The sequence below is a fragment of the Prinia subflava genome, chromosome 1 (genome assembly GCF_021018805.1).
Source record: "Prinia subflava isolate CZ2003 ecotype Zambia chromosome 1, Cam_Psub_1.2, whole genome shotgun sequence".
In the NCBI taxonomy this organism is placed as follows: domain Eukaryota; kingdom Metazoa; phylum Chordata; class Aves; order Passeriformes; family Cisticolidae; genus Prinia; species Prinia subflava.
In genome coordinates, this window is record NC_086247.1 from 82,298,739 (window position 1) to 82,319,116 (window position 20,378).

General features: G+C 39.2%; 1 long non-coding RNA gene across 3 annotated transcripts in view; it reads left to right on the forward strand.

Annotated features, from left to right (window-relative positions):
* The first annotated feature begins 13,319 nt into the window (after window positions 1-13,319).
* Window positions 13,320-20,378, forward strand: part of LOC134552178 (uncharacterized) — a 66,107-nt gene continuing 59,048 nt past the window's right edge. For all 3 annotated transcript variants that reach the window (XR_010080802.1, XR_010080801.1, XR_010080800.1), the window contains exon 1: window positions 13,320-13,429. This is a non-coding gene — a long non-coding RNA (uncharacterized LOC134552178). The remainder of the gene's footprint in view (window positions 13,430-20,378) is intronic.

A 20,378-nucleotide genomic window follows, 5' to 3' on the forward strand; every position in this document is an offset into this window, starting at 1 on the left:
TCTAATTAGAGATATTAATTGATTTTATTACTAACAAAATCAGAGCAGGATAATGAGTAGTAAAATAGGACATTAAAAACACCTTCCCTACACCCCTCCCTTCCTCACTCTCTCCCAGCTCTACTTCCTCCCCATTGTGGCACAGGGAGATAGGGAATGGGGCTCATGGTCAGTTCATCACATCTTGTTTCTTCCAATTGCTCAAGGAGAGGAGAGGAGTCCTTCTCCTGCCGCACCATGAGGTCTCTACCACAGGAAATAGTTCTCCATTAACTTCTCCAATGTGAGTCCATCCCACGGGCAGCAGTTCTTCACAAGCTTCCTTCAGGCACAGCCTGCTCCAGGGTGGGTCACTGTTCCACAGGAGCAGTCCTTGAGGCACAGCCTGCTCCAGGGTGGGTCACTGTTCCACAGGAGCAGTCCTTCCTTCAGGCACAGCCTGCTCCAGGGTGGGTCACTGTTCCACAGGAGCAGTCCTTCCTTCAGGCACAGTCTGTTCCAGGGTGGGTCACTGTTCCACAGGAGCAGTCCTTGAGGCACAGCCTGCTCCAGGGTGGGTCACTGTTCCACAGGAGCAGTCCTTCCTTCAGGCACAGCCTGCTCCAGGGTGGGACCCCCGTGGGGTCACAAGTCCTACCAGGAAACTGCTCCAGAGTGGGCTCCCCTCACCACAGGTCCACAGGTCCCAGCAGGAGCCTGCTCCAGCAGGGGTTCCCACAGGTTCAGAGCCTCTTTTGGGCATCCACCTGCTCTGGTGTGGGTCCCCTCCGTGGTGTGCAGGTGGATCTCTGCACTCCCATGGACCTCCATGGGCTGCAGGGGATCTCAGATCCAGTGCCTGGAGCAGCTCCTGACCCTCCTTCTCTACTGACCTTGGTGTCTGCAGAGCTGTTCATCACACATATTCTCACTCCTGTCCTCTCTGCCTGCAATTAGATCTACACTGTAACTTCTTTTTTTCTTCTTAAATATGTTATCACAGAGGGGATGCCATCATTTCTAACTAGCTCAGCCTTGGCCAGCAGCAGGTCTGTCCTGGAGCCAGCTGGAATTGGCTCCAGAAGACCTGGAGGAAACTTCTGGAAGCTTCTACAGAAGCAGTTGATGCAAACCCAAAACAGTAGCAATGGCATGTGTTCCTCTGCAGCAAGGAAATGGTTTTGTCTCCACTTTACAGGTGTAAGGATTTACATTTTCACTTCTGCTGAAAAAGAGAGAGTCTAATTGATTTATTCATCCTCCTAGAATGAAGACTTTTCCTGAGATAGAAATCAATGGTAGTGTTCTCCACATTTTCCCAATAAATGACTTAAATGTTACACACAAAACTTGTGAAGAAAACGTCTTTCTTCTTCAAGAGGGGCATTTCTTTCGCTTTGAAGGAGTTTTAGAACAAAGCTAAAGACTCCAAAAAGCATTTAGAAGATGTAGTTGGTCTCAGTACAGCAAATTGTGAATGATGACCCAAAATCTCTTTCACACATGAAATATGCTGTTATCTGAAAGCGAGGATAAATACTTTGATAGATTCACATTATTAAATGTGCAGCAATGCCTTCAGTTATGCCTTTAAGAGATGTATGGTGTACATGTACATGTACATGTACATACTAAAATTACTCAGTTGCTGATGAACTGATCCTGTTATTCAGTGTGTTTATTGATGCCTCCTTCATTGTCAAACTTAATTCTGTTAAAGAAATTTGATGTTATTTATAATACACTGTATTGCTTATAGGCTTGCATAAGAATTGCAGTCTGAATCCCACTGGAAGGAACTCTCAGAAAATATAGCCTTCGGCATGAAACCTCCATTTTCATCCAGAATTTACCTTTGATTTTAAATTAATATTCTGATCCCTTTCATCATATCTCAAGTATCATAGTTTTCCCTTTGGATAAAGTACTTCTCTCACTTACTAAAAAAAGGCTCCACGTGTCATACTACTACTGCAAATGCTCATTGTCATATAAGCCAGACTATGAATTGACCCTTCTTGGGTTTGGGGTTTTTTTTTCTTTTTTTTTTTTTTCCCAATGCTTCTGTTTTCCTGGATGTTTTCTGTATTTTTTGCTTGCTTTGTGCATTTACAAAGACATTTTCAGATCACCCCCTTCAAGTTTTTAATGTAAAAGTATTCATCTGTATTCATACTACTTTTACTGGTTTTGCTCCCTGGCAAATACAGTTTGTTTCAGTTATTAGCCTTCATGCTTGGTCTATTTCTAGATTTGTGTATTTCTACACTACCATCAATCGGAGTTCTCCAAGTCATGTTCTGTCTGTATCATGGGGTTGATTTTGATCAACAGCAAAACCTCACCCAGTTACTTGCTCATACCCCATGAGTGGGATGAGGGGAGAAAACAGGAAAAAAACAAGAATGAGAAATCTCACAGGTCTGGATTAAAACAGTATTATCACTTATCTATCACTATCACAGATGTCCTAGGTTACAATGTAAGATGTATCCAAAGTATGTATCCTATCACCATCTTCAGGAGCTGTTGGAACCTGCTGGGGCAGTGTTTCCCTGCCCCCTCCCTCCGGACTTTCTTCTGTTAATGGGCCATCAAGGCCTTGCCCATGACTCACAGGTAACTCCCTCTGGAGCCATCTCTGTTTAATGGGCAGTCAAGGACCCACTGCAGGACTCATAGAGTGGTATCAGCCCATTGTGAGATGCTCTGCCCAGGGGGAGGAGCCAAGCATTCCCACCTGGATATAATCTGGGATTTGGGACAGCACAGCAGGCCTTATCCATTGGATTCCCAGAGGACAAGAGCTACCAGACCTTTCTACAGGATCACTGCTTCAACAAGACCACTTCATCTGGACTGCTACCACTACCCTAACTAAAAGGGTGTCAGGTTGTATTCTGACTCTGTCAGTGGTTTTTGTGCTATTGCTTTTATTTTATTTTATTTTATTTTATTTTATTTTATTTTATTTTATTTTATTTTATTTTATTTTATTTTATTTTATTTTATTTTATTTTATTTTATTTTATTTTATTTTATTTTATTTTATTTTATTTTATTTTATTTTATTTTATTTTATTTTTCCTTCTCTCTCTCCTATTAAAGTGTTTCTGACTTGGAGTCTCACTAGTTTTGCTTTCAAACCAGCACAACAGACAAAACAGACTTGATTTGGGAATAACGAACTTAATTTATGAAAAATTAAAATATTTGCTTAGTGATTCAGCTAGTGGAAAAAAAATACAAACACTAAAATAACACCATTCTTCCTCAGTGCTTCTTCTCAGCTACAACCTCATTCCTTCACTCCCAGCTCCTCCACTTCCTCCCCCTGGGCGGTGCAGGGTGATGGAGAATGGGGGCTGTGGCCAGCCCACACCAGCTCCTCTCTGCCACTTCTTCCTCCTCACACTTTTCTCTGCTCCATCCTGGGGCCTTCCCATGGGCCACAGGGAAATACCTGTCCCAGTGTGTGTTCCAGCTCCCAGCTGGAGCTGCTGGAATTGGCGGTGTCAGGCTCAGGGCAGCCCCCCAGTGCTGCCACCACCACTGGGGAACCTGTGCTGGGCACAGCATGGCAGGGGAGAACGCTATCAGCAGAGCATCAGGTGGAGTCCCATCGCTCTGTACATCTTAGCTAAGTTTCAGAGAAAACTCCTCACGTAAATCACATGCCTCTTTCATGTCCATAGTGTCTCCTTTGTGTTTTGATTATTTTTTCCCCCCTGAGATGAACTAATCCGCACAAAATGCTCCCTTCTTGGGCTCTTTCCTTCTGAAGAGCTCTGTCTGTAGAGTTTCAGAATCTGTTATTAGCTCCTCAATAATGCCTTTGAATGTTGTAGAGTCGAACCCTACCTTATTTCAATTATCTCAATCCCCAAAACTATCCACTTTTCCTAACTGATGCTCAGATACTCCTTTATGTGGAAATACAGACTTGTACCACCGAGTTCTGTCCCTGGCACATCCCTCTGGACACAGCCCTGAAGGGCTCCATTGTAAATCTTGCTGGTGTTGTGCTATGCATTGATGAAAAGTCATTCATATAGTCTTTCAGGTGGCCTAAAGAAAACCGAAAATCACGTAGGTGGGCAATTTGCTGTGCTTTAATATTTTTGAAACAAACATGCAAGAGCTTATTAGAGCTTTATTCTTTGTAAAAGTCAGCAGGTAAGTAAAGAAACAGAAGTTCACATAAATTTGGAGCCACTAACAGCAGGGCGTAAACAAAACACTTCATTCCTGCAATAATCTGCAGCAACCATTTTGAAGTGCAGAGGAATTAAACATATTATGAACTTAATATTTGCTATAAAAATATCTCCTCTTACAATAACATCTCTTTGAAGTTCTGAGATTTCTTTTCATGCAAGATCAGCTCATGTAAAGTTCAATATCCACCCCTCAAGTACATGATAAAAACCACTCAGTGAACTTTCTAAAGCTGTATTCACTACAGCCTAAAATCTGATTTATGAGAAAAAGTCAAACTTTGTTTTCTGCTAGAAGAGGGAAACAAAAGAAGATGTCTGAATAAAAATAAATAAATAAATAAATAAAATTGCTGCCATTGAGGTAATCACTTTTCATACTCCCCCAATTTAACCTTTCCCGAGTGAGTCTGAAAGCTCTCTGAAAAACAGGAACTATGCAGATATCTCTCCAGAGATTTAATTGCCTGTGCACTCACCTGCCAAGTTCTGATTGACTCGAGGGTTTTTACACTAAGGCATTGGAAGTCATGTTACAGTGTAAACCATAAATTATCACTGATGCTTCAAATTATTTGAATACACAAACAACTACAGTAAGACTGGAAAAAAATCCTGGCTGTGCATGAAGACAAACACAAATTATATAGGTTGGATAAAAACAAATCTTTACTTATTATCTTGAAGTTTTTGCCGGGGAGATGAGGTGAGTGTAATTGCTTTTCTGTTATTATTATCTTCAGCTTCACCCAAGGAAATGCAGTGCTCAAAATAATACAGACAAACCTAATTACCCCTCTAAGACAAGAACTGTTCTTCTTGTCCTTCTCTGTAAGAATTGTCTCCAGGTAGAATAGGATGTTATTCTATGCAATAATAAAGGCATTGCTGGTAGAAATTCTCCTTATTTGTGTACAATGCACACCAGTATCACTCAGTTTGGGACTACTCATCACCAAATAGCTGCCCAAGGCAAAGTACTGAGACAGTGTATCTTCTGAGGTTCAGCTGAAACAAGAGATGACGCATTTTCATCTTTTTTCAAACTTCATTTAGACTTGAAAATCTGCTGGAATATCAAGAATGCAAGACCCAACATTTGCGCATTTCAAGGGAGATTAAACTACAGGTTTGGACTCTAGATTCTGTTCTGGCCCCAGCATGGAGAATTCATATCCATGGAACATTCTTTCAGGAAATCCCTCAGAGGAAGCAGGTGACCTCAGCTGTTCTCTTCCCTGAAAGCAAAGGATAGCGCTTGTCTGCTAAGGAGAATGGGGCATTGCTAAAAACTCAGAGGTAAAATCTGAGCAAACTAGTTTGACTTTAGTTCAGGTTGTTCCCTAAAGATGGTTTCATGCTCTTACAGGCCTTTGAAGGGGCCATGTTTCACACATATCTTTGTACCAACTCCAGAACTACTGTCCCAGTAGGAGCTTTGTCAGTAGTAAGACCTGCGCTAAAATGAAAGGAGTAAATTGAAAGTGAAACTTTGTATACCCTCTGCATGTCATAAAATATGTACATTTTTAGCCAGATATTACTTAAGTTTTAAGAAAGCTTTACCTGCTTCTGAATACCAGCCATAGAGAACGGAATATCTCTGATACTGGATGCCACAAAGTTAAGATCCTTTGTGTATCCAAATATCCTGAATGCTCAAATATCCTTTGAGTATTCAAGTATTATGATCACTTTAAGAAAGTCACTTCTGCTGTGAAATACAAAGTTATGTTTCGTGTCAGGGAAATGAAGAAAATCTGTGTAATCATAGTGATGGAACACAGCCATGGGACAGTTATAAAGATGAGTTCTAATAAATAGCTGAGGAAAGCATGGAAGGAAGTTTTTGAATAAATCTTTTGCTTGCAATTATCTATTATAAGTCTCAAGCTATTCTGCAATTAGTGTTCTTTAATTATAACTTTAGAAGCTTGCTTTGTATTAAAGAATTTTAAACTGTAGTTTTAGAGTGCAAAAAGGTTTTTTTTTTAGACAAAAGAAGGAAATAAGGAGGGGGCTCAAGCCTCACACAAGGTGGGAAAACATCCTGGACATGAAGATATGACTTCAGCTCACTGATTTATGGCTCCTGGAGAGGAAAACTGGACATCAGCTTTGGAAGATGGATGGACTTGAAAATAGAGATGGGACCCCCACACCTGGAAGCCAGATCCCACCACCTGGAAAAACATATCCTGGAAGTACATCCTGGAGTATTGAAATATCAGAATAGATCACAATGGTCCATAGAATTATACAGGACAATCTATAGATTTATGGCTGTTAGGTATTGAATTGTGACGTTAAAACTAGAAATGGAAACTGCTGAGAAAGCTTATGAATATGTATAAAATACCATCAAAACCAGCAATGGGTGTGCAGTTGGAAGGGAAAACCCCTGCCACTGTACCCAGCGCTGCCTCTTTGCTCACACTTTACCATGTTAATTAATTAATTATTAAATTGCTGCTTGATATATTGGCCGTGTCAAGCGTCTCATTTTTAACACTGCCACATGCAGTGCTTTAGTTATCAAACACAGAATTATAAACAGGGCCCCATCTGATCCATTCCCAACTTTGAAGATTCTTTTAATCTGTACTGTTTTATCTCTGAAAGAAATGTTGTGATGGTCTGCAAAAAACCTAAATGTTCATGAGCTTTTGCATCATATAATTTGGCTATATGTACATATTGAGAAATACTACCATGGATGCTAATGGGATGAAGAGTTCATTTCTCCCTTCAAATAATTGTAAATTTTTGATTTGTCTGTGGGAGTAAAATCAATGAAGTGAATAAGGTGCTGTTTTGTTAAGTGAAGTATAGATAGAAAGAGGCTTTTTGAGGCAGAGTGTAGGATGCTGTGTTACTTTTAATGAGCCAAATGAGGTTTTGTGATGAAAAAGCTAATGGAATCCTGGGCTGCATCAAAAGCAGCATGACCAGAGGTGATTCTACCCCTCTACTCTGCTCTGGTGAGACCCCACCTGCAGTGCTGCATCCAGCTCTGAGAGCCCCACCACAGGAAGGACATGAATCTGTTGGAGCAAGTCCAGAGGAGGCCATCAAGATAATTAGAAGGACAGAGCTCCACTGCTGTGAGGAAAGGCTGAGAGAATTAGGTTTGTTCAGCCTGGGAAGAGAAGGCTCTGGGGTTAACTTATTCTGGCCTTCTGTTACCTGAAGGGATCCTACAAAAAAGGTGGAGACAGACTTTTCACAAGGGCATGTAGTGACAGATAAAGGGGTGATGGCATTAAACTGAAAAAGAGTATGTTTAGGCTAGATATTACAAGGAAATGCTTTATTAAGAGTGGTGAGACACTGGAACAGGTTGCCCCAAGAAGTTGTGGATGCCCCATTCCTGGAAGTGTTCAAGGCCAAACTTGAGGGAGCTCTGAGCAACCTGGTCTAGTGGAAGGTGTCCCACCAAATGGCAGAGGGGTTGGAACTAGACAGTTTTAGAGGTCCCTTCCAAACCAAACCATGATTTTATGACTCTATGATTTATCTCCTTTTTAAATGGGATTCCATACACATGTCCTCTCTCAAGCTGATTTCTACTTTAAATGAGCTTTCACTTCAAATAAATAGTTAACAACTGCGGAAGTAGGAGTAGTTTTTTACATGATAGAAATATTAAAGCAGTAAGTGACACTATTTTATCTGTATTATCACTGGATGTTTTATTTTGCAATCACAGAAATACTTTGGGAAGAGCTATTGTTGCCCTGAGTTTCCTAGTTTACTGAGCGTTCATATTAAAGCAGAAGTGTGCAGCTTCTCATGCTCGTAAATGTAAACAGTAGACCATGTTTTGTAAATACCGCCCTTGTTATGGATTCCATCTCCAAGAGAAGGGGAGGTTGAATGACAGCCTCCTGGACCAATGCGGGTGAGAGGTGGAATAACCACCCTCCAATCCATGGTCACCTTGTGAGAGGTATATAATAGGAATTATAAACAAAGGCAGGGCTCTCGCTCTCCTGCCTGCTGTTCTCATGAACCCAGACCTCTGTCTCCTGAGTGTGTCCTTACCTAGCTAGGCTTGCGGTGATAAGCTATGACTTCAAATTTCTGTATTTTAACACTGCCAGCATATACACCTGTCATGACAATAATTACAATTGTTTTTGATGTTTCATCAATCATGGAGCTTGATCTCAAACATAGAAGCTTCACCTGCCATCTTCATCCATCTTTTGCTTCAATCTTGTGATTGCTATTCAAGTATTGGGACACTCAAGAGATAAAGGTGTAGCTGCTTAATGGAAAACTTTAATTTATTCTGAAAAATATAATTTTTAATTGTCATTTAGAAGGATCTTCTGAGCTCAGGAAATTCCAAAAAGAGATGTTCAGGGAGATAAGGAATTCCTTGTGTATCTGGATAAACAAAGAAAAGCAGAGTTTTGAATTTGTGTCCTGAGATACAACCTTTGCCCCACTCACACATTATATTGTGGACACAGCAGTCTGTGCCTTATGAGACACTGTGGAAATGTGTCTTCATAAGGTCTTAGTTTTTCTGTAGGATATGGAAAGAAGACACAAAGTACATTCACGTTTTTTGTTACCTTTCTGTGTTGCTTTAAGAAATAATGAAAAAAAAAAAATCTTGTGGAAAAATGTAATTTACTCCAAAATCACTAAGTCCTTATTTGAGTCAGAGGAGCTCTGAGTTCCTCTTGGGCTATATTTCTTGCCTTCTGAGATTTAGTTTCTTAACCTGAATATTGTAGTCACCATATATTTTTATCTTCATTCCCCTAAATAATGTCAGTGAATCTTCCTGATTCACTGTATCTGCTACCTAATGAAGGAATTTGAAATGCAGCCAGAAGTTATGATGTCTGTTCGGCATTCTTCTTTTCTGTTGCAATGCCTTCACTGACAACCAGGAAATCTCAGCTGTAAACATTATTTTTCTAATGATGACAACATGGACAGGAAAATACATTTTTATATATTCTTTCATTCATTTTCTGATTTAAAGGCATCAAATATTTTGCTCTGTTTTAACAAAGGACCAGCCTCAAAAATATTGGATGTGATTTAGGTAAAAAATTAACTAAATCCAACCCATCAGAATAATATTGCTTTTATAAATCTGCCAGCTACCTAGGCTCAAAGTAAACTGCTAACTGTATAGTAAAATGTAACCTGGTGGCTTGAACTTCAGCTTATAATACTATTTGTTGTAGAGGCCATTTTTTGATTTAATTTCATGAAGGAATACATGAAGGTGATACAAGAAGGTAAAACTTGGCATATCTTTCAAAATACAGGCACTCTTTTTTTCTTATTATGTGCTGGGACTGCAGAATGAAGATACTGTTATTTTGCCTTTTTTGTTTGTTTGTTTGTTTTTTCTTTGGATTTTCTTTCTTTTTTTTTTTTTTTTTTTTTTTATGATTCTTTCCCTTTCATTAGCTCAGACTCTTAAAAGGCTTTAAATATCCTGGACACTTCTAATTAGAAGGGCAAAAACAGATCTGAGAGGGAAACAATTTTGTAGGTCAGGTAACTCTACCTTGAGATTATTGAAATATTGAGTAGAAAATGTTTGTACCTGATTACCTTATAATTAATTTACCTATGTTTGACACTCACTTTTTCAAAATGCGTGTTCTGGAGTGAACTAATGTGAGTAGCAGCAGTTCAGGGGTTAGAAGTAATTTAGAAATGCCAAATGTTTTAATGCTAGATGTTAACTGCAGCACAAGATACACCCTCAGGACAGGTGAACGTAAAAAGCTCTGGTTACTGAAGAGTGTCCAGGGAAGCAAGTTCAGTATCTGACAAACAGGAGCAGAAGCTGTTTTTTTACTTCAGACCTATAAAGCTTCTAAGCTTACAAATCCCTCCATCCAGCTCTCCAACCATAACACCTAGTAAGAGAAAAACAAACCAGAGAAAACAAAACAAAAACCCCAAAAAATCCCAAACAAAATCAATTCTATTTGTCACATGTGCATTGAGAAGGTAAATTTTTGGCATGCAATTTAAATGTTTTAATTCCTGAGAGGCAGTTTGCCAGAGGAAAGAAAGCATTCCTATATTCTGTGCTAGGTGAAGAACTTCACTCTGGTTGTATTAAGCAGCTGCATTTCTGAAAGAATTCATTACAAAGTAGCATGTCTTCTGTGTCATGCTCAGTGTCTTGGGTGACACCTCCAGATCCTTTCATCCTTTGACTTGTGTTGCCCTCTCCAAGTTCTACATCTTCTAGAAAAGGAAAGGTGGCCAGATCTTCAGTAGTAACAGTGTAAAGAGTCTGTTCTCTTGCTGCATATCCTGACTCAAAAGAGAAAATTTCTAAAGCATAACCTTTGGTGACTGAGGCAGCTGGAGACTGTTTTGTATGCCACAGACTCAGTCTTAGTTTAATGAATTTGCAGTTCAGGTCAATGGTCAATTCCTTTTTCAATTACATCTCTGTAATTCAAATGAAATAATGAGAACCAGCAACATTTTTTAACAAAAAACCTGAATTTTATAATCAGTTATAGAAAGAAAACGTGTGAAGGTTTTTTTTTTTTTTTTTTTTTTTTTTTCACAGCCTTTGCATAGCTTGAGGAATAGTCTGGCTTTATAGCAATCCTTCAAGAGACTGTGCAGTCCCTCTCAAAAATGTGCTCCTTTTGGCAATCTCAGCTGGCATTTCTAAATAACTGAAAGGAATTGCAGTTTCAGGATCCAGGTGATGAACGATTTTCACAGCTTTGTGTCCTATGAAGTATAATACACAGAGCTTTTGTCTGTGAAACTTGGGAGGTTTATCAGCTCCTGAAGGACTTTCCAGTCGTGCTTCCAGGCTATTACTGTGCTCCAGAGGTCACATAATGTTTTAACATCACCAGGCCAAATAGCATAAGATGAGTTTCTAAGCCTCCATTTATTGTTGTTCTATAAGGGAAGCACAGAGAAAATTTAGTTCTGAGGTGAATTTTAAGATGAAATGGCCTGAAATTAGTAAGGATCTCAACTTCCAAAAGGGCTGATACCTAAATAAGTTGAACAATCAAGACAGTATGAGGAACATGACTGTAATCTCTTATGCTAGAAACACAGATTCAATTTAGAGAAATTTGCTTAGAGTTTCCTGTTACAAAAGTACTGATATTTAGCAGGTGTTAACTTTGATAGGTACAGACAGTAGAAAGCAGAAAAGCATCCATTTTTCTATATATAGATAGTTTAATGGTTGCTTCTAATGAGAACCCGGCTTCTAATTACACTAACAAAGGTAATTTGCTGAAATCTGCTCTCAAAATTAATTTTAAAAGAAAGATTACAATGCAATTTTATTCAGGAAATATTCCCTATGTTTTTAGGCTTTCCTTTGCACTGCCTTTACTGGTTAATTCACTTGGGTGTCATTAGCATCCATGTTTTCTTTGCTACCATATCTGCAGCATTTCAGGGTAGAGACCTTACGTGCATTTTGGTTACATTCCCAACACACTCCCAGGTGCCACAACAAGAATCTTAGATGAGCCAGAAGCGCAAAAGTAAGAAATACATGTCACTTCTCAAGTAGTTCTTTGATTTCTTAGATTTTTGGCCATCAGATCAGTGCAATTTAGAACTCTGGCTGCAACAGCCCAATAGGATTGTGTTGTTCACTAGAACAAGCCTGCAGTACAGTATTTAAAGTATATTGCATGAATCTCAGAATGTCCCAAAACATTGTCAGTTTAAATCTGTGCTAATCTGTTTTGGGATATTGAAGTCTTCAACAATTTTCAAGCATATAAGAGTTTTGTTTTTGTTTAATACAAACTTTCCATCCTTGCCCAACCCTAAGGGAGTGAATGTTCTGCAAAACTTTCCTAGTGATACATAAGATTGGCTAAATGATCCCACAAAATTATGATGAACTCTTTCAAGTGATTTAACATTGCTTGTGTGCTATTTTCTTGTTCGTAAAACAAAATATAAAATAGATTAACTGCTCTGCATGTCCATTGAGAGTTTTATTTTATTTAATTTCATTTAAAAAGGAAATATTTGTTACATTAGCTCCTAAATCCTGCAACCCTATTGGATCTTACTGTGCTTTACAGTGTTTTACAAGAGTATGATAGACAAACACGGTCTCAAAGACTTTTTCTAGAGTAAGTAATATCTAGATAATTTCGTGAAAGGGTGTGTGTATATATATATATATATATATATATATATATATATATATATATAAAGTAGTTATTATTAGTACTGAAACAGTGGAGTCTGGATTTCTTTGATATGTCATATGCTATTGCAATAATTTCCAGGAAATTAAAATAATTTCTCTAACAGATATCTTCCTCTCACCACTCTCTCTTTGTCTTTCAGAAATCTCTGCAGCTTTTGGGGTGGGGATGATTAAAGCACTGGCAGTGAAACCCCAAGAAGGTTCCTTTTTTTCAACTATAAGAATCAAAAAGCTTCATCTTTTCATCCCAATGCATTATGGAAATTGATGCTAACGCCATATTAGTGGAAGAGCAGTGGAAGGAGGAATAACAATATGTATTTAGAGATTATAAACCTCCTTGTGAATGTCTTTGGTCCAGTTCTGGTCTCTTTGTTGTGGTTAGGAAACCTGAGCTATCTTTGGTGAAGTATGGATTTCACCTCTGACATTTAAATGTCACTGTTGATCACAGTTACTGAGATACAGAAAGTGCATTATAAAATGAGAATAACCTTTGCACCAAGGTTTTCATCCCAATTGCAATATTCTCTGATGGTATCTCATCATTTTTTCTATTCTTGTTAATGTCAGAGTGACCAGTTGAAAGACCCCAAAGGTCCAGGTGCTATTTGCACAAGTTTCTACATGATCATAAAAATCAGATTCTGCTCAGAAACCTCTGCCTTAACCTTCCTTTACCCCTTTTTCTTCACAAGATTGGTTCTTCCTAAATAAGTTGGACAGTGTATTGACTACATACTATTCTTTCCTCAACAACTCTTTCTCTATTTTTTTCCCATGTTTCTGTCCATCCCACCCGAGGTTTCCTTCCCTGGGAGGAGCCCAGTATGCTTGGCTGGGAGGCAGGAGAGGAGCAGCTAGGCAGCAGTGTTACAGCTCCAGTGTGATGGAGAGAGGGGTGGGGCTTTGGCTGGGGAGAAAGGGCCTCACTCAGTTCTCTTGAAGGTGCAGAGGGAACAGTGCAAACCGTGTTGCAGCTCAGGAAGGTACAGAAAAGTGGTGGTGAGAGCAAGTCTGGGAAAAAGTAGGTACTTTGTTGCCAATTTTTTCACTTTCTTTAATGCATCTTGTGCGACAGAGCTGTGCCAGAAGGTCATTGTTGTGACAAGGCACACTGAACATGTGACAAAGAAGACTATCTTTAGAGACTGACAGCTTTTTCCAGGAGTTTCACATAAAGAAAGGTGCAGATAGCACTACTTCAAAGCTCTGGCTAACTCTTCACACAATGCTGCCCGCCACAGTCTATTTTCAACTACATAAACTCAAGTGTGGGGAAAAAAAACCCCACTCTTGTCACTGACTTTTTTATGGATTCTTGGCATTTAGTTGAAAAAGAAATGTTTTTCTCTATCAAAGTCTGTAAGTACATTAATGTTCTGCTTTCACTGTCCCATCTGAGATTTATCTGAAGTTTCTAGAGAAAAAATTTTCAGTGTTTGCCAGAAAAAACGAAAAAAGGCATATTTTTCAAAGCATATTTTTTCATTTTTTTCACATTTTTTCTGTGAGATAAGAAAACAAAAAACTAAACATTGATTCAAAATTCAAAGCTGAATCTTTAGGCAGCATCAACAAATATGACATCACAAATGCAGCTTTTCTGGTGAGCTGAAATATCTTTTCACGTGATTTCAATAATATTCTTATTTCAAACAGGTGGATTGCTACATTTTGAATGCATTTTCCATTAAGGGAGTGTTATATGACCTTGCTATATAATTTAGAACCATTTTTAAAATGCCTAGATTTCTTATGAATAGGTTAAATTCCTGCTCTATTTGAATATGCTGCCTTTATTAGCTTTAATTTATATCATTATCTCTGCACTGAAAAAAAATTGCTTTTTTTTCCCACTTGTAATATTTCTTAAATAACAGAAAATCGATACTTAAGGAAAAGAAATGCAATTCATCACTTCTCCTATAAAACTTTATTTATTACTATGACAACATGTAAATAAAGGAAATATTTAGAAGTTTTCAGACTTGGCAAAACCCTCACAGTGGAAATGTAACTGTCATTTAAGGCACTTTTCATTGTGCTTTTAATGCACAAGTACAAACAGCATGAATTTGTTGGAAACAAGTAATTTTGGAGTATGTACAAGAGTTAATAATGTGTAAGATGTCAGCGAAATGTACTGCAAGAAAAAGCCTTCTGTGTTATTTCTTATGTAGCCATTGAATGCACTCTCCTGGTTTTGCCAGATAATTAATGATGATTCCAGTGTAGCCTCTCAGGCTGGGCCGTGGCAGAGGTGGAAACATCTACCTGTGCAGAGATGACCTGGCCTGGCTTAAGTGTAGCAAAATGAACTCCCAAATCTCTGGTTTTCAAAAGAAAGGTCTGCAGTACCCCTAAACTCCAGGGACATGAGAACCAGAACAGCCCTTTGGCAGCAATGCTGGGGAACAATAAGCAACTTATGTCCTGGACAATTGTTTCTTACAAGTAAATTTTTGCTTATTGCAAACTGAATAATCTGAGATCTTTAAACCAAAGTGATAATGAGGATTCAAAATCTTTAAATTATACCCTGAAAGTGGATATAGCTCTAGGTAAATGAAATATAACCACAAATACTATTTCATTCTAATGACAACAATCACTTTTTGCGTCACTCAGACAGGAAAGCTCAGGTGTGTTACTACAGCTTGGGACTAGATACCAAAGTCTGCCTACATGCAATTGGGATTTTTGGGGCTTGTTTGTCTGGGTATTAATTAATTTAATTAATTTATTTTTGGCTTGCTACAAGTTCACTAACATACTGCAGATATTTGGTATTTGCTTTATATTTGAAACAAAATTTACAAATACAAGAACTTACACAAGGGAAGAATTAAGATGGAGTAATGGCATTTGAAATGCTTTTGGAGGATTTTAGGTTGAAGAAGATTTAGTCTTCCTAATCCAAATTCAGAATTTCGTTGAAGCACTTTGTGGGTTTTTTTCCTCTCTTTTTGCTTTTTGCCTGGCAATCTCATCAGATCCTTCTACCCAGAGTTCATCTTACTTATTTTTATCTTGATCCTGCTCTCTGATCAAAGTTTCTCTGTCTATGACTTCCAAAAGTCTTTGTGAGATTTTCTTTCTTTGATTGAGTCTCGCAGCTGGTTCTCAAATCTGCAGACTGTCTGGACAGCTCCTCTAAGTTTCATGCATACTCTCTGAAGCTTCCCTGCACATGAAAAAGTTCTTCTTTCCACTCTAAGGAGACTTGTTGTTTCATTTATTTCTGAAAAAAAAGAACAGCATGCAGCAAGATGACTGACAATAGAAGACTGGGGTGTTAAGCAGAGGTCTGCTTGAAGGGGCTGGGAGAGGAAGAGATGTTTGGAGAGAAAACTCTGTATCATCTCCTGAATATGTTGGAGAAACAACTTAAAGATCAAATAACTATGGGAAATTAAATAATATTGAGGTGGTTTGACCCTGACTGGACACCAGGTGCCCACCAGAGCCACTCTATCACTCCCTTCCTCAGCTGGAGAGGGGAGAGAAAACATAAAGGAAGTCTCCTGAGCTAAGCACACGGAGAGATCACCCACCTATTACCATCATGAGCTGAACAGACTCGACTCAGAGAAATGAGTTTAATTTGTTGCCAATCAAATATCAAATCTTAAAAACATCTTCTCCACACCTCTGCTTCCTTCCCATGCTTGACTTTTTACTCCACATCTTCCTCCACAGTGGTGCAGGGGACGAGGGAACGAGGTTTGTGGTCAGTTCTTCACATGTTGTCTGTACTACTTCCTCCTTAGGGAGAGGACTCCTCACACCATTCCCCTGCTCCATGGTGGGGTTGTCCAGTGGATGCAGTGAATATCTGGTCCACCATGGACTTCCATGGGCTGCAGGGGCACAGCTGCCTCCAATTTCTAGGTTAAAAAACTGAGATCAAGGCAAATCTTTTAATAAACTTTCACTATCTTAATAACTGTCTCTTTTAAAAGTTTCTAACAATACTTTGCATTAAAAGAAGCAGATTGGTCTACTGATTTTTTGATTTTTTCTGCTCAACTATTTGCAACAATCTTTTAACATGGAAAAGTAAACCAGAGGGCAGCTGCACAGTGTGCAAAGTTGATGACTATGGAGAGTCAGTCATCTTAACCCAAGACTTTCAAAAGTTAGTTCTGTAGACTATATTACTCATCTGCTATTCCCTCTTCGAACAGATAGGAAAGAAGTGCCTCTGGAGTGTAACTGATCCCATTTTCAGACAAATCATAGCAGATGTTATCTAGAAATGCCAGTCTGACTTCATTACCTTGTCTCAGGCTCCCTCTATAGTCAATGTCCCTGAAAGTTCCTGACAGGTGTCACTGGCACGTGCTGCAATGCCCACTGTTGGTCTGAATTCAAAACTGATCTTCTGAAATGCAGCTGTGTTCTAAAAAAAAAGTCAGCCAGAGCCCCAGCCTCTGGCTATATGATAAAACAGAAACTATACATTGTCGGAGGGTTTGGTGAAGAAGTAAAAATTCAGATATACTGAATGCTTTTTCTGTATGGAAGTCTACATTCTTCTCTGCTAAACCTGAAGGACATTTGGGATGTTTTTTTACATGTCCTGTGTTTCCCAGTGACCTGTGTATGGAGTCAAAGTATGTGACCTTTGGGATTGGTATCTTGCATTAGAGGCTAGGTACCTTAAGGAAAGCAGGATATAGTCCTCTACTGTGTCCCTAGCCAAAGGTTCTGCTGAGGTGTGAAAGCCAAGAAATGTATCTGCTGACCACAGCCTGAGCTTCCTCAGCTTTCAAATGAGTAAAATTTAATTGAGACTACTCCATATTCAGGGAAGGAGCAGAAGAGTCATTGTGCAAACTCTGTACGCAGTAAAACTTCCCAGAAGTGACGAACACGACTGAAACGACTCTTTTAAGATTTTGGTTGTTTTTTCACTTGAACCAGAAAGTAAGTCTTTTCTCTTTGTGTGGCCATGGGGACAGTGACCATCCCTCTGTACTCATCACTGGTGAGGCTGCCCCTCAAATCCTGTGTTCAGTTTTGGGCTCCTCACTACAAGAAGGACATCGAGGTCCTGGAGAGGGTCCAGAGAAGGGCAATGGAGCTGGTGAAGGGTCTGGAGCACAAGTCTGATGAGGAGCAGGTGACACAGCTGGGGTGACCAGTCTGGAGAAAAGGAGACTGAGGGGGGATCTTATTGCTCTCTACAACTACTTAAAAGGAGAGGACAGCAAGGTGGAGATAGGCCTTTTCTCCCAAGTAGCAAGCTGTAGCAGGAGAGGAAATGTCCTGTTGTTGCACCAGGAGAGGTTTAGATTGGATATTAGGAATAATTCCTCCATGGAAAGGGTTGTCAGTTATTGAAACAGGCTGCTCAGGGAAATGGTGGAGTCACCACCTCTGGAAATATTTCAAAGATGGGCAGATGGGGCCCTTAGGGACATTGTTTAGTGGTATATTTGGCAGTGTTAGGCTAACAGATGGACTTGATGATCACAGAGGTCTCTCCCAACCCAAACAAATCTATAATTCCATGTTGTCTTTCTGAACATCACTGCCATTTGGCAAACAAATGTGTCACCAAAAACTGTATCTCTGTTCTGCCGAATGTGTTAATGTCCACCCCAAAAATGTGTACCAAATGGCAAACCAGAACATTTGTAGCATTTCTCACCATTGACCTGGCTTTATATAGAATTTGGCTGAGTACCCAAAAGAGAGGTGGGACTAGTTATTAGCTGGTAGAAAAGTAATAGCACTCCTTTCTAGACAGATATTATATCATTCATACTCATGCTTTAGACCAGAGGAAAAAAGAATAAAAAAAGGAGCAGCAAAGCATGATAGTCAAATAAGCATCTCTGCATCCTGTGAATGGGACAGTGTTGTTTGAAAGTGTCAGCCACAACACACAAACACAGATGTGAGTTTAAGGCTACTTCATGTGGGATTGAAAAAGCATACCTTGGCAAAGCCCCATTTGGAAAAAATACAGTCACTGGTTGGTCCCATGGAAAAGTTTTGCGCTGGTACCTCTCTGGACACAGAGGTATTTGCTCTGAAACCCCCTGTGACACGTATGAACTTCCTCAAAAGTCTGTCCTCCAGCTGTGACCAGGATTTTGGAGGCAGTAAGGTGTGGTTCCAACAGCCTGAAGTGAGGATATATTCACTTCATGAGACAGCAGTTTCAGAGGAAGTTTATCCAGACACCAGAACATCTTTCAGTGAAAGCTTAAGATTAATATTTGAACTGAGTACTTACATACTTATATGGAAAACTGAAGATAATTTCATTTTCCTGTTTGCCTCCACACTCACAAAAAGAGACCAGTGCATTAAACAAGCTTCATTTCCCACTGATCAGATGGCAAGAAGAACACCCAAATGCTATGAAAAGACAGGGGTTTTTATGAACATTGCTACATCTGAAATGCTTATAATTCAGACTGTAAGAAAGCAGCAAGAGAACTAGCAAATGACTATGGAGAGGCTCTGAAGAAAAAGGTTGAGCATACTTTCTGGAGACAGATGGGAATCATGAGTACCCTTAACAAATACCTCTTTCTGTTTGAATTTCTTCTGGAGTTTTTTAGCTCTCTTTTGCTTGAAATCAGTACATTGAACTATTCATAGACCCTCTGGACTTCCAAAATAGCATATTTCTACTTCCAAAATAGCATATTTCTTTGAGTCTGGGGACAGAAGAGGGGTTAATTGGAGCTTTGGCTTCAGTTTCCATGTTGGTGTATTCTTGTGCTTCCTGCTTTTCTGTAGTGCTGCAATTTCTCATTTTAGACTCATTGATGGTACTTAGGGCACCACTGTGCGTGTCTCTCTTCAGCTTGTGTGAGAAGTGAGTATCATGTTAAAACCTTTGACAGCTCCACTCATGCATCTGCTAAAGCAACCAGTGCCTCTTCAGCATCATCTCTCTCAGATGGATACTTTCTGGAAGTGGGGTAGGTGGGGTGAGACAGCTTTTCTTGTCGCAGGACTTAAGTGCCATTCCTGTACCACTTGCTAGGTCCTTTTTCTGTCAGTAGTGCTCCTGGCTTTTTTTTTTTTTTTTCTTTTTTTTTTTTTTTTTTCTTTTTTTTTTTTTAATTATTTTTATTTTATTTTGTCTACTGGAATGCTCCTTCCTTGTATCAGACCAATAAATTTGGTGCTCCTCTCTATCTGTGAGCAGATGGTCTTCATTACTGGAGCAGCTGCTGCTGTGTCAATGGTTCTTATTCTAATATAGCACTTACTGTTTCTTTCAGAAATTTTTCTGTAAAACCTGTCCAGTTGCATGATTGTGGGTAAGAGTATGTAAGAGTTCAAGAATAATAATTTAAAAAAAAAAAAAAAAAAAAAAAGGATATAGCATAGTAGCTCCCAGTACTGGTTTGTATATTCTGTTCCTGAATGTGCCAGCTCTCACTCATGACCTGAGATGCAAAATTGGCGTGGGAGAATGAAACAGCTTGGCAGAGGTCCAGAGCACCTCGCTCATCTAGACAAGAAGCAGGCATGAGATTGAGTCTGACATGTAAAGTCTTCATCATAGGATCATAGAGTCATTAAGATTGGAAAAGGTCTTCAAGATCATTGAGTCCAACCTGTATGATTAATGGTTAATAACCCTTGTCTTATAGTAAACGCTTTTGTGGCTGCAGATTCAAGAATCTGTTTGGGAATAATTTTTGTCTCTAATTTATCAATAGATCAAAGCTGTTATTCTGTCCTGTGCTCTTTTTTATTTCTGCTGTTAAAAGGGTAAATAAGGGTGGATAACAATCATCCCAGACTACTTTTCTGAGAATTTCCAAAATGCAGTAGTGTCTTTGGGGGCCTGATGAAGTGGCTTTATGGCCAGATTTCCAAATTACCTACCAGCACTGCACAGGAGCAGTGAGGAGATGTGATCAGGATGCTCATGGTTTGTTTGGTCCATTGAGATTTTCTGCTAGGTAGAACTTCTGCATATTACAGAACACTAAGCA